Source organism: Ceratina calcarata, unplaced genomic scaffold (genome assembly GCF_001652005.2).
Source record: "Ceratina calcarata isolate Rehan_Ccalc_2016 unplaced genomic scaffold, ASM165200v1 scaffold227.2, whole genome shotgun sequence".
Taxonomy (NCBI): Eukaryota; Metazoa; Arthropoda; class Insecta; order Hymenoptera; family Apidae; genus Ceratina; species Ceratina calcarata.
This window is the reverse complement of record NW_017144533.1, coordinates 49,445-56,684: the sequence shown is the minus strand read 5'-3', so window position 1 is coordinate 56,684 and position 7,240 is coordinate 49,445. Positions and strand designations below refer to the sequence as shown.

General features: G+C 35.4%; 1 long non-coding RNA gene across 1 annotated transcript in view; it reads right to left on the bottom strand.

Annotated features, from left to right (window-relative positions):
- Positions 1–1,648: 1,648 nt before the first annotated feature.
- Positions 1,649–7,240, bottom strand: part of LOC113464019 (uncharacterized) — a 41,907-nt gene continuing 36,315 nt past the window's right edge. The window contains exon 3 of the long non-coding RNA XR_003388850.1: positions 1,649–1,736. This is a non-coding gene — a long non-coding RNA (uncharacterized LOC113464019). The remainder of the gene's footprint in view (positions 1,737–7,240) is intronic.

Below are 7,240 nucleotides of genomic sequence, written 5' to 3'. Positions count from 1 at the left end.
ATATATCTATCAGATTGGTGGATGTGATATATATTCAAATATAGTTTCCGTAAAATGAAGTAATTTCATTCAATACTTCATGATTATAGAAAAATGTCAAAATTGTATAAATATCGAAGATAATAAATATACTATAAAACATATCTCAGAGCAATTGTAGTTTTTCTATAAGATCAAGTGTCACTATTGAATTAATTATAGAAAAAAAGAATTATATAACAGAATTGTACATAAATATCTGAGAACATACAATTAAAAACGAAACATATTTATTCTGTTTCATTATAGTGGACCATCTTATAAAACAGAGTACCTACATTCTATTTGAAACATTTTTTCGATCAACAAGGAGAATAATAGAAATAATAATCTTTTATAATACTCCTGTTTATAATAATTCCTAATATCAGTTCAATAAGGAACAGTTAACATAACGAAAAAAATGAAGTTAAATTACGTAACGCGCTCGCTTATTATTTCTAGAAAAAATTCAATAAATTCGGTGTATCAGCGGTGGAAATGTCGGAGTGGATTGAAGCGGTAAATCCGAATTTCCACGGTACTGGTAACTGACAACGTGCTCGCAACTAGGCCGTCGCAGGGTATCTGCGTGGCGAGGATTCCACGCACGTCCGCGTCGAGCAAGAAACAGCTCGTCTCGTCCGTGGCTCGTCACGCGAGCGTTAATCAATTCCGGAATGTCGAATACCCAGTAAATTCAATGTTTTCCGCGAACACGCCGGGCTTAGTCACCTTCCATCGGCAGCCGCGGCTGGAATCGCAAATGAAGAAGGCGAACGAACCGCCGCCGTGGACATTCGCCGAGATTCTCCAATCGATCCTCAGTCCAATTCACGAAAACCAATTATTTAGAAAAACTAAGCAATCTATTTTTAATATGTACACACATGTGTTTTTATTTCCAATTCTAATATAATCTATAGTCCATTCATCGAGATGTGGCACCAGGAAAAGTCAAAGACCAACGCATATTTCCTTATACCAACTACATGAAACTGAAATTATTTAAATGAAACAAAATTTTTAATACACCACGTTCTTAAAAAGTATAAAATAATTATCAAATACTTGTAAGATTTAAAACGAAAAACGATTGATTTTCATTTCTGCTAAATAGAACTGGAAATAACTGAATATATAACTAAATAAAACTGAGTAAGCGTGGACATAGAAATAGAATCAGAAATTCGAAAAACCGTATATGCAACTATGCAGGAGGAACGGAATCGTGGGTCGTAACGGAATCGAGAAATCGCGAGTCGGGCCACAAGTCGTAGGCCATGCATCTCCGGGATTATAATCGCAAATCGGCGAAAGACCGGGCCTCGCATAAAATGTAGATTAGAATACGCGTCCGCATTAACATACATCGCTTTGACAGACGTCGGACGTATGTACGTATAGGCGCACATGTTGATTTTTAGGATACACCGTGAAACAGATGGCACGGTGAACGTTCCTATGCGAAACGTGAACCGTGGATATTCGCATTGTATGCTGATGACGCGAGTCACGAGAAAAAATAGGCAGATTTTCCTGCGTAGCTAAACTGACTTATACGACCGCTCGAGATGTTTCTAAGTACGAAAAATAATAGAAAGTTTCAGAGAGAAAGATTGTTTACCTGAATGCGGAACGATTATTTTTACGTTCGGATCGGATTTCATAAGTAGACATTGCTGGCTTCATTCATTTCAATGCTTGGACAGGCTCACCTGTAACAAAAGGAAACGAGGTCAGTTTTACTACTTATAGTCTCTGACTTACATGCATTTTATTATGTGTTGTGACTCGTATTGATCCGTCGATACCGAAAGAGGCGATGGTCATCGAAACGTGTAGATTTTTGGTCAACACATGTAAAAATTACGATTTTAACAACTTTACTTAATTATACCTAACAATGATAATCAATTTGAAGAACCAATTGATATCTCGTCAATAAACTGTGAATTTTTATGTATTTACTAGAATTGTTACTATCTGGTAATATGTGTAATAAATATAAAATGTTCAAAGTTAAATACAATTCATAATATTCAAAGGTGGAAACAAATGTTTATGTGCAATTAGTTTCTCCAATTTTATTTATAAAAATAGAAATTTGCATAAATATCCGCAGTCTACTTATCCGATTTAAGAGACATTGTAAAACAAAGAAAAAGTAATTTTACTCCATTGCCACCCTAAGGGGTGGAATTGCGTACAACCGCCCCTTAGCCAGTACTTGCAACGTGGTAAGAAACTATTCTCAAAATTGCACGTAAACGAGTACTGAACAGCACGAAAGCCAACGATGAAATAAATATTCTCAGCCTCAGCTAAGAAAAATGACTCCGTTTAGAAATTCCTTGCATTACAAAGTTACCTCACACACTCGTACTTCATACCCTAACTGGAGACAGTCCGGGTGGGATCGATATCGACTACTAGTAGGCGGTCCGACACAAGGCGATGCACGCCAGATTAATGACCTCGTCGCGATTACGGACAAGACGCACTAACTCACGACCGTATTAAAGTCGGGGGAGGGGCCGTGTTCCCCTCTTGCGAAATCGAGATTGAGGTTCGCGCGGCCGGAATTGATTCTCTGCGAAAAGAGAGAGCACGGAGGAAGGAACGGTCCGATAAATCTACGATCGAGCCCGGCGATAAGGCTGCGAATGTACGCAGCCAGAAACCGAGAGACGGGTGTTTATCATATCTTGACAATTCCCCCTGTCGACTCGCGAGAAAATTGAACCGACGTCTCCCTATGCGGCTCGCAATTAAACCGAGAGAAAGGGTCCCGGAATAAAACGAGAGATGTAGAGATTGATAGCGAGGTTTCAACGGGAGATCGAATGGATCCAAGAAATTCGAGAGACAGTAACGTCGTATGTTAGAATTAATACGATTACTATCGTCTATTCTTGCGGGGAAAAGATAATGGATGATGCAGTACTTGTAATCAACTTTCATCAATAATACTTCCTTCTCTTTAATTGTTATTGTGTAATGGATGTTGATATATAGGGTGTCTAAGAATGTACCACTTACCTGTCTGGAAGTCTGTCGTTAGTAATTTCATTAAGTGAAAAACAATTGAAAGGAAGAGTGGAAGAGGAATTTTTTAATCTAAATTTCATCGTCCTTCACACCCTGAACAGAAAAGCCTGTATATAATAAACTACTTTAAATATTAAATAATAATTGCATTTTTCAGTTGTCAAAATATGTTATTGCACTCTTGTTAAAATCTAAAATAACGAGCCTCGAAAGGAAAGTTAAGTTTCCATCGATTCGTGAGCACTATACGCAGGATTGTTCCTTGGTGACTCAACTGGAACGGAGAAGAAAAGAAGAAGCCAGAGTAGAATCTTGAACGGTCCCTGTGGTACTCGGAGATCGGATCAGCGATTTGAATGGGGAATGAGACGACCAGTCTCCTCGGGAGAGAGAATATCACCGGTACGGACGATCGAATCGTAATTTTGGTAATTATCTCGGCGACGATAAGACTCAATGACCGTTACTTCAACAAGATTATCTGATATTCGTGCGAGACGCTATTCTTATTGAATTTGTTCGCTGCATTGTGTTTCGCCTTGGCGAGGGCTTGAGCTGGACATGATTTAAGTCTCCGTATTGGATGTAATCGCAGTGTCTCTTTGTTTTAAAGAGTTCAGCTTGGAACTAGTATCTCGAGGCATTTATTATTGTCTTCGAGTAATGATCATTAATCATATTTTAGTTATTTGATGTTCTCTAGGTTTGGGATGTATTTCTGAACGTACTATAAATTGAAAATTTTAATTACTTTAGGCAAAATCCAAGCCTAAGTTCAAATATAATATGTATTTAATTATCAAAATTTAAAATTTATTTTCCATTGGAAAAGCAAGTTGCATTTTTTATTCACTAAAACTGAACCGATATAATAAACAATATAATATAACGAACAAGACGGTATTTTAAACAAACATATTCTCTGCTAAAGTAGATATCCCTTAGTGCAGCACAAATTGGATTATTTTAGGCAAAATCCAAGCTTGAAATTGAAGGTATTAAAGCTTAGTCGAGCAAAAAGGCTTAATACCATCGAATAAATGGTGCCTCGGGCCGAAATGAGATCCCAGCAATAATTGGATAAAAGTTGGAGGCATTACCAAAATTTCGTTTCACGATAACGCGATATCTTCTCACGTGCCATTTTTTCATTTTCTCTTCGTTTTTCGTTTTTTCCCAACAGGGTATTCGTGTTCTAAGTATTGAAAAATGCATTACTTTCGTATTCACTTACTCCAGTAAGTATATAATGTAATTCAAGTTTTGAGATAGGTTTATTATAAAATTTTGTGCGTAATGTAATATAAAAACCGAATTCCTTTCTGTGTGTGTGTGTGTGGGGGGGGGGGGGNCTTTTTTTATTTAATTATAATTCTATTTAATACTATTTAATTTTATCTTAATACTCATTCTATTATTCGTTTCATGATACGTCCCGAGATCTAAGAATGAATTTATACATATGTACTGTTTCGCGATCAGGGCTCTCTCGCTCGTTTCCAGTCTAGGCAATCTTCAACTTGCGGAAAACTTATATCGTTCGCGCTGGAGTCGAGAAAATTTACTCTCCGAACAATGTTCAAACTCTATTCTATCCCAGAGCAAATGACGCTGTTCCGAGCCAATGATATGTATCTAAACATTTTTCCGGACTATTTTTCCAGTTAACTCGAGTTCTAAAAAGTTACATCGCCTAGCTCCGAGAAGCGTCATAAAACTGTACCTTTTTTCTCTACTAGTTCCGAAGTAAACTGAGGACGTTTATGCAAATTCTTATTTTTATAAATAAAATGAAATAAAAACTATTATAAATTCTAGTTTACTTTGGATATTTTCTATTCCTTTACATATTCCTGCACACTGTGTTTTTTTTAACCCTTTCGCTACGGACACCGACTATAGTCAGCGGCCGCGCGACGTGCTGTGTGTACGGGTGCCGACTATAATCGGCGTTCGAATATCTTTCGAATCTAATAGCTCGTACTGAACTAGATCCTGCATATTTTACATACGAAATAAGAATCTTCAATTTTTTTCTATTGGATGGTAAATAAACAATACAATACAATACAACAATACAATACAAGTATTTGTAAGGCACAAAACTATAATAGAAAACAAGGATTATAATATAAAGTATCTAAAAAAAAATAATAATAAAAAAACAAATATAAAGTGATCCCGCGGAACGGACTGCTGTAGCGAAAGGGTTAAATTATTAAAAATTTCTATAAATACATAAGCACCCACAATCTAGTTAGAAGATACTAACAGAACGATGATCAAAGTTCGTTTCAAAAGTTGACGACGAAGGAATAACATTTAACTTTAATCCCATACTCCATTATAATTTAGAGACTACTTTTAGTCTGTCGGAATTAAAAAAATATTAAAATCAATTTTTGTACGTTCATAAAAAAGTTTTGTATATTCGTAGAAAAGATTTTGAAGAATTGTTAAACGATGAAATATTTTAATTTAAATCACATTTTTCAAATCGCCATGTCTTCGTTATGTGCGATCTACTGATGTTACTAATAATGTAATCTATTAATAAACGTTAAGAACGAGCGAAAACGTTTAGAAACTTAAAATCATATTGAAATCGAGAAGTGACACAGTTTTTTGTAAGTATAAACCGAAGAGCGGTATAAGTTTTTTATCAGCAATGTATAGTATTATACGAGAGTATAATAACCGTAAATGGCTCGTTACACTTTACGCTCGGCTAGCCTCACGATCGGATAGGGTCAAAAGAGAATTTCATTTGCCGTTCGTTTCCGGATAATCGAGCAAAAGTGTGCGTGCGGTCAGACCCGAAATCCTACTTATTTACACGGTCTATCGGATTTTCAAAGAACATCGAATTATTTTTTCAACCTTAACAGTGAAATTGGAAAAGTAAAAATCAGCTTGAAAATTTTCTACTTCACAAGAGAGTTCATACGAGTTGTAATGCAATTTAAAAAGCTCTTTGTAGCGCAGAAAAATTAATAGTAAAATTAATTCCACTAGAATTACAAATCGAAATGTGGTAGAGTTAAAAATCCAGGTTGAATTGCATGCAGATAATAGAAACGCAACAAGCTTTATTTACTATTTGAGTGAATACTTATTTGAGACAATGAAACAAAAATTTCAGAATAAATTTATTTAGTTAATTGTTATTTATATCTTCTATTGCAGTGCAGCTTTTGATGTTTTATATCACTAATCCTTTGAAGAAGCAATCTTGTAATGTCTAGATTGCAAAATTTTGTGCAATGCAAAATTTTTGTTCGAACTTAAACGTTCATGGTATCAATTTTAAAAAAAGAATGTGATGTAGACAGAAACCTCTGCATGCATGCAGCTTCTGAAATTTTATATCACTGATCCTATTAAAAAGTCTCAAAGGATTGAAAAATAATTTCTGCAAACACAAGACCACATTAATTTAATACCTTTCAGCAAATAGACAATTAATATCTGCACATCTCCTAATGAAATAATAGAATACTCAATTACTGTTACTGGCTCACTCCGTAAGTTTAATTGTCTGCCAAAGAACAAATAGCAAACAAGAATAAATTCGTTATTTTGGTTTTGGAACGAATACGGGATTCGTTTGGAAAAACAACGGAGTCTGTGCAAATTCCGTTGGCGTCGCGCAGCGAGCGACATAATTTGCCCGCTTTAATATGTAATATAACTAAGCCGGAGGTAGGTCCCTTCGGCGCAAACAGCCCCGACTTAATTTAAAACGCTCGCTACGTAACCCGCGAGAAATAAAAGAGAGGCCGGGATGGACAAAAAGTATGTCGCGCAATATCTTTCTCACGAAAACCTCCCCAGCCGTTTCTACGATTTTTAATTCCCAACATTATCTTCCGCTATGTTTAGATAACGAATACTTATTATCTTTTCTTTATACTTGTTGGGTTAGCTGACTTTTTATTTCGCTGTTTAACTAAATCATTTCTATGAACTATTCTTAATGACAGAATTAATAGTATGCCTTGTCTACTTAGTTATCATTGTAATGTTAAGATAGCATGAACCCTTATATAAAAACAATGACAAAGCAGTGAAATTCTAACAGTTACTAGTTATTAAATTAATAAAACACTGTCCAAAATTATAGAAATTTTACGAGCCTATTACGAAAATAATTATTACATCTTGAATTCTC